This window comes from Phalaenopsis equestris, unplaced genomic scaffold, assembly GCF_001263595.1.
Source record: "Phalaenopsis equestris unplaced genomic scaffold, ASM126359v1 Scaffold000223, whole genome shotgun sequence".
NCBI classification, from domain to species: Eukaryota; Viridiplantae; Streptophyta; class Magnoliopsida; order Asparagales; family Orchidaceae; genus Phalaenopsis; species Phalaenopsis equestris.
This window is the reverse complement of record NW_018164665.1, coordinates 795,130-805,262: the sequence shown is the minus strand read 5'-3', so window position 1 is coordinate 805,262 and position 10,133 is coordinate 795,130.

Below are 10,133 nucleotides of genomic sequence, written 5' to 3'. Positions count from 1 at the left end.
ACAAACTATTATTGAACTTTATTTAATTAACCTCGGCAGGGCTGAGCATGTTGAACGCTAGTTGAATTTGTATAGCATTCCATCTAACATTTACTGGCCATCTTATCATTCGGGGTCTAGCCTCAGGAACTGCTGGCACGACCAATGATGTGTGCTCATAAAACCAGAGCTGTGTTAAGCAAGTTAAATTAACTAATTGGTATCAAAATCAACAATAATGAAAAGAGCTTTCAATAATAATGTCGGGACAAACCGTTAAGAGGAAGACAAAGCCAGTAATATATCCAAGTGGCTGATCCGTCCTAAGCTTCACAGCACATAGGTTCAATTGATCAATCAGAAAGCCACACACTGTCGCGGGCCAATTATACGAGCTGAATGCTTCAACGTCCTCGCAAATAGAGGTGAGCTGCTTGGAAACTCTAAAATTACTTGAAGGAAAAAGTAAATTAGTCCATAAGAACTTTATTAATAATTCTATGAAACGGTCAGAAGACTCTCCTGGGTCAAAGTTGATAAGTTGGGTCTTCATTTGTCTCGCATCAATACTACATGATGGAGCTTTATTCCAGGATGCGGGCAACCCTCTATTTGGCATGCCTATTAGGAGAGCAACTTGGTCAGCATCAAATTTCAGTTCTTTCCCACCCAGCTGAAACGTCGTTCGATCAATATTCCAACAGTTAATTATATGCATTGTCAGAATATGATCCTGTGGGTATGGAGGGAGTTCAAAAAATTGAACCAAGCTCATGTTTTCTAATTTATTCCACGTGTGCTCGTCGATGGTGGGCCGGACCTTATCCAGAGCTTCTCGTACTGCAGATGGACGACATCTGCAGTTCATTGATTTTGCGCTCAGAAACCTACATTTAATTTTAATGTATGTTAAAGTATGTAAATAATGATGAAAGAAATTTAAAATTTTATCATTCACAATTAATATAACTCAAGAAATTAAACTCACCATTAAACATTGACGAAAGCAAAATATGAAATGTACCTAGAAACGGCCTTGGGTTGCTTTATGGATTTGGTCTCATCTGTGTTTCCCGTTTTAGAGCCAACTAAATCCTTCTTCTTGCGTCCACCCTTCACCATTACCTTTGGCAGCTCGGCCTCAAACTTCTTGCCTTCCTCGACATCTGGCTTCTCCGCCTCCTCAAAATGGGCAACATTCTCCTCTTCCAACGACGTCGTGCCCTTGCCGCTGTCCTCCATTTTCGACTAAACCCTAAACAACACCAGTACCTCGACGTAACGTTCGACTGAATGCAAACCCTAGGCGCGAAGGCAAATACGAATTTTTACTCTCACGAAATTTTTTACCACGGGTATATGATCAGTGGGGTTAAATGAAGATTACATTCACTACCTAGGTTACCACCAAGTTACACGAACGTTTCAATTTCTCAAACGGTTACCGCAAAGTTACGCTTCACTTTCTCTCGGTTACATATCGGTTACAGCTCAGCTATACCGCTAGGTTACAACGCGCGGTAATAAGTCTCGGTTACAGCTAAGTTATAATTCGTTTACAAAGTTACGCGCGGTAATAAGTCTCGGTTACAGTGAAGTTATAGTTCGTTTACAAAGTAACGCTTCACTTTAACTCGGTTACACCTTACTTACAACGCAATTATACCCAGAAGGTACAACGCGCGGTTTGAATTCTCGGTTACATCTTCGTTACAGCGAGGTTATAAACACGGTTCATTCGTTTTGAGGTTACTGTAAGGTTACAATCCTGTTATCCGAGCGGTACCGCGGTAAAGGCCCTCTCGGTTATAAATCCGGTACGTCTCAGTTATAACTCGGTTATAATCGAGCGGGCCGGGTCGACGGGTCGCGTCTGAATGAATGCGGTGGGACCAACTATGCTGATTTGTCAATAGCCCGTTGGAGGACGCATGTATCGCTGCGTACGTCTTATGTACGCAAATTTTTTCCCCCAAGCCGTTGGGAAGAAAGCCTGAGCGGCTAATCGGGCAAAGTCTGTCAGCAGCTGTTGAGATGTCGGGCCAAGCAACGCCTGTAGTGGCCCGTGCTGGAAAAATTCATGAAGGTGCATGCATGGTTTACTGTATATTCGAGTCTTCTATCGTCAATCAAAGGCTCGCCGCTGGCAATTTAATTCATATCGAGAGGAAAGCTTCTTTAATACTTGCTAAAAGTTCTTAATCGGTTGGGGGTCCTTTGGATGTGTAACACTAAGAAATTGAAAGGGACGTCGAGTTGGCTGAAATCGAGCAATATTGAGGGGGAGGCATCAACAAAATGACTAAAAGTTAAATCAATTATCCATCCACCGGTCAGCCCAACATTTATCGTGCTATCAGCGACAAGTGAAGCCATATAGCCTTCTCCAGTTACTCCAATGGAACCTGATTTTGAGTCCGAGCTAGCTAGCCAAGAAGAGGAGGTATATCACAAGAAGGGGAAAGCTCCATCCATTAATTTGATTGTCATGCATCCTCCTCCTCCTTGGAAGAAGCAAAAAGGCCCCCGACTTGCTTGGGTCCAGACGTAGACTGATAGGGTGAAGGTGAGCACTAGCTCCGACAATCAATTTGCTTTGATTGATTTAAGGAGGGATCGTTGCTCGAATTCTCCTTAGCGGCTTCATATACTTCTATCATCGCCAATATGATTCAATCTCAAGCTTTCAAGAAGATCCTTCACGAGTAAAGTTTCTTATGTGTAGTTCAGATGACTGACCAATATCAATTGATGGCCTGGGAGACTTTTCTTTTTTAATTGACAATCCTGCTGGAGGTGGAGAAAAAATTGGCTACAGCCAAGGGTAGAGTGGAGTCTATTAAAAATCGGGCAAAGGTGGTTGAAGTCAAAGTGCTCAGATTGTCGGAGTCGCCGTCAACGAATCATGGAGAGAACCAAACCGTATGGAAAAGATGGTGACGATGAAGACTTCTCACGAGTTTTTTGTTGAGTTTTCTTCCACCCTCGGCAGGTGGAGCTCCTCATTGCACAACTCAGAGTTGGAGTGTCCTTAGCTGTAGATTGGACGATAAAGGTGAAGCTAATATCTCTCGAGTGGGCTGCTTTGGATAAATTTGTTGCGTTACTCTCAAACTAGGGAGGAGGGCGAGGAAGTGGATGAAAACGATGAAGTCAACACAAGGTTTTTAAATGTTTTTATTCTCCCTTCTCTTTTTTCATCTTACTCTTCTGAATAAACTTCATTTTTTATTTATGATATAAGAGTGGATAAAGTGAGATGAACTCGTCATCATTATAGATAAAACACTTTTTTCTTTCTTTTTTTTTTTGGCACGGCTAAATCTTATAGATCATTATAGATCATCATTGATCAATTCCTCTTTAAGCCATTTTCATTTTATCTTTAAGTAAGATACTCATCATTAAATTATTGGCCACTGACATCTTTCATTTATCCAATTAATCACTCACGACTTTCATCAATCAAATTCAAATTGATCGTATTTATAATATCTCTCAAATTAATTTTATTAAAACTTAATTGTACTTGTTGAAAACTAAATTATTTAAGCATTTTTTTATCCACCCAGTTTCTCTTTTTCGTATGAATCTGTAAAATTAATTATAATTAAATAAACACAAAATATGAAAAATATGTTTAAATTTATAAACTACTAACCTATTTGATGAAACTTCATTTTTTCTCGCAACCAACAACAATATAAGTTAATCTTAATATTTTAACAACTATTTTTTTCAAACTCTGTGTTAATGCATTATATATCTTTCAACACAATGCTTTTATAATCATAAGGTCATGTTACAAATATTAAACTAAAAATTGAAAATAAAGTGGGAATTTAATTAATCATACTTAGAACCGTCTTATCTCTGTTGCGAATTGTGTGCTCAGTTGCAAAAATTAGCAGTATGATTATAAATAAAAAATTATTAATTTATTTTTATTATATCATTTGAATCTTCTCTTAATTTGTTAATAACCAAATATATGTTTGTCTTTAATTGTGCATCTGATTGTATCTTGGACTTATTCTTATTAAAAAAATAAATTAAGATAATATCCAACTTGTTGCAATGATTGTCGAAATCGACACATTCATCTATTATCAATAACACAAAAGATTTCCCCGTACTTCTTTTCTCTCTAAATGCACCACTGATTACATTCTTGCCTTTGTTAGTCACATCATAAATATAATCTATTACAGACCATTTGTCATCATCTATTAATTTTAACATTTTAATTATTAGGCTTGTAATCTTTGATATGTAAGATACACCATTTCAAAAGCTAGTCTTGATGATAATCTTCTTAGTTTATTTAAATCAATATTAAATATTAACTTATTATAGTTTTATGAAATATGTATACACCTTAAATTTTCTTTTTTACTTGTATATGCTTGCAATAATAATAAATAAAATTGAAATACAAGTGATGTATGGTCTCACCAATTTTGCAACATTAGTATATTTCCTTATCATGTTAATAACTAGCTTATGATTGTATAGGTAGCCAGTTAACTCTAAAGCCTTTTTGATAGTATTTTTCACTTAACTAATTTTTTCGATATCCTCAAACATAGGATCAGTATAATGTGTTGCATATGATATCCAATACACGTGCATTATTTTTTTCATTAACATTTGACATACATAAATAAAGAAATGCTTTGACGTTCTTTAATTCTAAAAAAAGTAAAATATATATGCATTTAATAGGAAATAAAATAAATTGCAGAGTGACAAATATAGTTGAAGTGTTTGTATATTGAATTTTTTTCAATTTGTGAACTAAGAGTTCAAAGAGCTTCATCATAGTTCTTAAATATTTAGATGTTTTTATACACTAATAATATAATGTGTGAATGTGAATTAATAAAAAAAAATTAATTATAATGGTTCTCTATGATTAATTCATCTATCAAATATAAGAGTGCATCGTTTCTCTTCTTAAAATTTTTATAATTTTCCATATCATTCATTGTTGATTGCAATTCTTTTTAAAATAGAGGAAGTCTTAACTAATGATAAGATAAAGATCGAATATGTGGTCCATGTTGTGCAATTGCCTCAATCAGATGATCAAAACTCTCAAACTTCACTACATTAAATGGGATTCCTACTTAATAAGATCACATAGCAATGTATTGCATAGTTATTTCTTTGATACTGTTATCCACATTTTTTTAAAATTTCTATTCATCATTTATTTTCCCTAGCAACTTTTTCAAGTTCTTTATATAGAAATTATATATCCAATTTCTCATTTTACATATAATGCTCTATGATCTAGAATTTAATTCAAATGCTCTTTTACGATAATGCAAAGGGCTGTTGAATATTTGTATTTTCGATTATATCAACCATCTTTTGATTGTCTTCTACATGCAAATTTTGTTTGTATTTCTTTGTTTTTTTTATAAACAAATAACTCATCTCTTACGTCCAAATGTATTTTCTCACATTTATTAAACTTACTTTTTTAAGTTTTTGAAAGTACCAATAAGGTGCTCATGGACTCAGAATGCACCTTAATTCATCCTTTTATCATAATAAATTTATACATGTCAAATAGCACAATTTCATATTTTAATTTTGTATATCTCAACTTGGATCTTATCTCTCTGTGTTTGAATCAATTTTACCTATATTAGTTTTTAATACACAAACAAATTGTTAATTATAATCACTAATAAATTTTTTCTCGTTCGTGACAATAAATTATTTCTGCTTGTTATAACTTACACAAGACTGTATAGAAGATTTCATCATTAAATAACAGAATTGTAGACGGGTCCTATAATGTAAAACAACTTAATGTTTTTCATTGTGCTATATCACTTATGAATCCCTCATATGAAGCATACTAAAGCCTAACGATGACATGTATGTCAATTTTCCTAAAAGAAAATAACGTAAGATACCTGGGCTACTTGCAGGTTTGACAAGCTCTCGACCTCTTGCTCCCGCTCCTTTTGGTAGAAAGTTGTAGACTCTACCTTTTAAAAGCAACAAGCTCTTGACATCTCCCGCCCTTCTCGAACTCTAAGTAGGCTTTCGACGTCCGACTCCCTCGAACGTTGCGGTTGAAGGTTTGAGTCTCACTCCTTTATATCCCTACGCCGAAGTTGAAGGAATATCGTAGTTTCTTCCGCTTCTTCGAACTCTAGGAGATAGTTGAAGATGATACTATGCTCCCTTGTGCTCCTCGAACTCTCAAACCCCAGACCATCTGCTCCTGGCACTCCTCTCGAATGCTAGACTAAATAATTGATCACACCCTTAACTTTCTCTTGCTAGACCAAGACGTTGAATTGGGTTGATCACTTCACTTTTGTGTGTTGCAATTCTTGACAGACTAATTGCACTCTTCACTTGCAAATATCGAACTACAGCGAAGCAAAGTGAGTGTAGAGTGCTTCACATTGCTTTGAGCTTGAATCAAAATTTTAAAATCATGGATGCCTATTACATAATCTTAAAAATAATTTAAAAAATAATTTCAAGCTATTTTTGAAAACATCTTGACAAGTCAAGTTGGCTTGAAATCAAATTTATTTGATCTACAAGCTGATTTCAAGCTACTTTATATATTTATGCCAATTTTGAATGAGGACTAGATGGCTTGAAATCAGATCGTTTTTATCATCTTTGATCATAACAACTTCTCTATTTCATCATCATTTGATTGCAGTTTACTTAAATGCTTCATTTTTTATTATTTCACTCTTAATGCGTTGCTTCGATATCCGTTCTTGTGTCTCGTTCTTAAATGCTAGGTTAATACTTGTTTAGGTACTTAGGTGGGACGGGGTACGACCATCACACTTCACACACCTAATTACGTATTATTATTAAGGCATGCCTGGGTGAGCATCTTTCTAATTGGGTTATCATTGCTTAGTTTGAGATATGGGTTATGATATTTTAAAGGGAAATTTACATGCATATTACACTATTCTGATGTATTTACATATCTCACCTAAACTTTAATATTTATATTCATAGCACTTGATGTTTTAAACTTGTGCAGGAAAATACGTTTTACTGTTAAAAATTAGTAATTGTGCCATTAAGGATTTGAGTGCCATGTGTGTAACTATGAAAGTTTAGATGTGAGATATATAAATACATAAGAATTGTGCGCTATTTATGCAAGTGCCCCTATTTTAAAATGTAATTTTTTTTATGATGATAATTGACATGTTAATGTGGAAATTACACCATGAGTTGGAGAAATAAAGATGCACCATGAGAACAAGCTGGTTTAAATGGTACGCTAGGGCTTTAAGACTGAGTAAACATAAGCTTGAAGGTTATGTGATGAATACATAAGTTTGAAGGGTATGTGATGTGTTATGTCTAAGGTCTGAAATTTGTCACACAAATCTAGGATGAGATGCTGTTATATTGACAACTAAGAGCAAATTAGTCTTTTGTTAGCCTACAAATAATTTAATCTTTAGTCATTTAGTATTGTTTAGTGTAAATATGGCTTATATGTTTAGAGTAGGGGTTATGCATGATATTATTATTGTGAGTCTTAGGATTAGAGTTTGGGAGAATTTTCCCACTCTCGAATTGTAGGATTTGGAAGAGATTGCCTATCTTTTGAATTGTAAGTGCTTATCTTTGTATTTACGTTAAATGTTTGTCGTTATTGCATTAAAATATTATTTTCCCTAATTTATGTCCGGAAAATTAATTTAGTTCCTATCAAATTGGCATCATTAGAACATTGATCTTCACCTTCTTCGTTGCATCGGCTTTGTGACCTATCATAGCGAAACAATCACTATTCGAGAAAACTAGTTGGCCAATGAAGGGATCGTGATATACATGTGCTCAGAATACTGATAGGATTGCAACACAAACGTTGGGAATAGTGATGGGATTGGAAAATATAATCGCTCGGAATACCGACGGGATTGCGATATACAATCGGTGTCTTTGTCGATACAGTCACGATAAGAGCATGTTGGATCTGCATTTAGAAATTTCAAATCTCGTGATCATAGTGCAAAGGAGTTTCAAAAATGTCTAGGAGTAATGACGGCCAAAAAGGTTTGGAGGAAAAACTAGCGATAGAGGTTAGTCAAATTAGATATGGAATAGAGGAGTGTTTCTCAGGAGGGCAGACTCTCAACCTTAGAAGAAATAGTAAAGAAGATTACAAAGTCCCGCATAAACCTCCGTTGGCTGCTATAGGATTGAGCAACGGCGTTTGGAACGTTCGTGGGCAACAACGATGAGAATAATTCATGCGAAATTAGGACAACATCACTCTCTCAAGTGGATCTAGAGCTACGAGATCAGGTGAAAAATGTGAAACAGATTCAAACCTCAACACGTGGAAGGAATGGCATGACATTTGGACAGTTGGAATGAGAGGCTAAAGATAGAATGCGAGGATGGTCGATTCGGGGCAGAAGTAGATTAGATTGATGGATTTCAACCTGGAATAGAGAACCATTGTGGGTGAGACCTCGACAAAGGGCTAGATCCAAGCGCATGAGTGTCTTTTGTTACAACAACTTTCCGGGTTGAAGGCAATTCTAGAATTCATGGGGACAGGCGAGCTGATTATGGGACACACCAGATTTATGGAGGATGAGAAATCAATATTGATTTTGGAAGGGAACCCAACCCTCATTTTATGAGTGAAGTGAACTTCAGTCAAGGGAATTGAGAGAGGAGACTCGCACATGAGGAAGTTGAGGATGTCAATTTTTGAAGTAGAGGATGCCTATAGTTGGGTCTATCACATGGAGAGATACTTTGTTGTTAATGAGTTTACAGAGGAATAAAATTGATGGCGGTGAACTTGTGTTTGGAAGGGAAGACTCTAGCGTTGTATCAATTGAGAAAACAACGTCAACCAATCAGAGCTTGAGAATAATTCAAGGATTGCTTGTTGGAGCATTTTTGGGCCATTTATGAAGGCTCTAGCATGGTATCAATTGTGAGAACAACGTCAACCAATCAGAGCTTGAGAATAATTCAAGGATTGCTTGTTGGAGTATTTTTGGGTCATCTAGGAAGGCGACTTATGCGTGCAATTCTTAGCGATTATCGTGACAACTAAGGGAGATTTCTGATGCTGTGCTGAAGGGGAACATCATGAAGGGTCTAAAGCTCTATGTCATGTAAAATTTCATTCAGTTGAGACCATGAAACTTGGGAGAAACTATGAAATTAGGGTAGTTGGTTGAAGATCATAATGCAATGGAACTCGCTAATACCAACAACACTGGTGGAGCTCCATATTGTAGTGCGACAACAACAACGACACCAAAAGCTCAAATAATAGAAGTTCAGAGTGAAGCTTTACACGACAAAAATAATTGGCCACAACCGGGGGTGACATTCAAGCGCATTACATAAACATAGATTCAAGAGAAGTTAATCCAAGTGTTATGTTTTCATTTTGATGAGAAATTTATCCTAGGACAGTTGCAAAATCAAACATTATAGGTTCTCATAATCTGTGACGAGGAGGCAGGGCATGAATTAACAATGGGAGCTGTGGTGGAAGAGGAACCGACATTTTTTTTCATCTTGAGAAGTGTGTTTTTTTGGGAGGGGAGTAATGTTAGATTTGCACCTAAGGGCAACTTTGTACTTTATTAGCCTACGAGCAATTTAGGCTTTTGTCATTTATTATGGTTTAGTATAAATAGAGCTAATATGTTTATGATTGAGGTTATGCATGAGATTATTGTTGTGAGCCCTAGGGTTAGGGATTGCTATACGTGAAACCATCAAGCAAGGTCGCAAGTAGTCGTTTTGGGGCGTACGGTGTTGATGATAAAGGCACACCGAAGTTAGAGCAAAAAGATGTCATATCCTATAACATCAAGATCCAGACATTTGATGAATAATAGGATATGATATCCTTTACCGACATAAGTCTAGCGGGAGTTGGCTCGAACCTCCTCAGTGGGTCGGCGATCCTATGCCTGACAGTGTGATCGTCTTGTGGACAATAAAAATTGCCAAAATCTATTTCAAAATATAAAATACATTCTTCTTCATAAAACAAAATTTGATAATCTTTTTCAAGATTTATATGTACGTCAAAAATATAAATTTTAAAATATGTTTTTAAAATACATTGTCCACCTGACGAATACCTGTTTAGGCTGGGA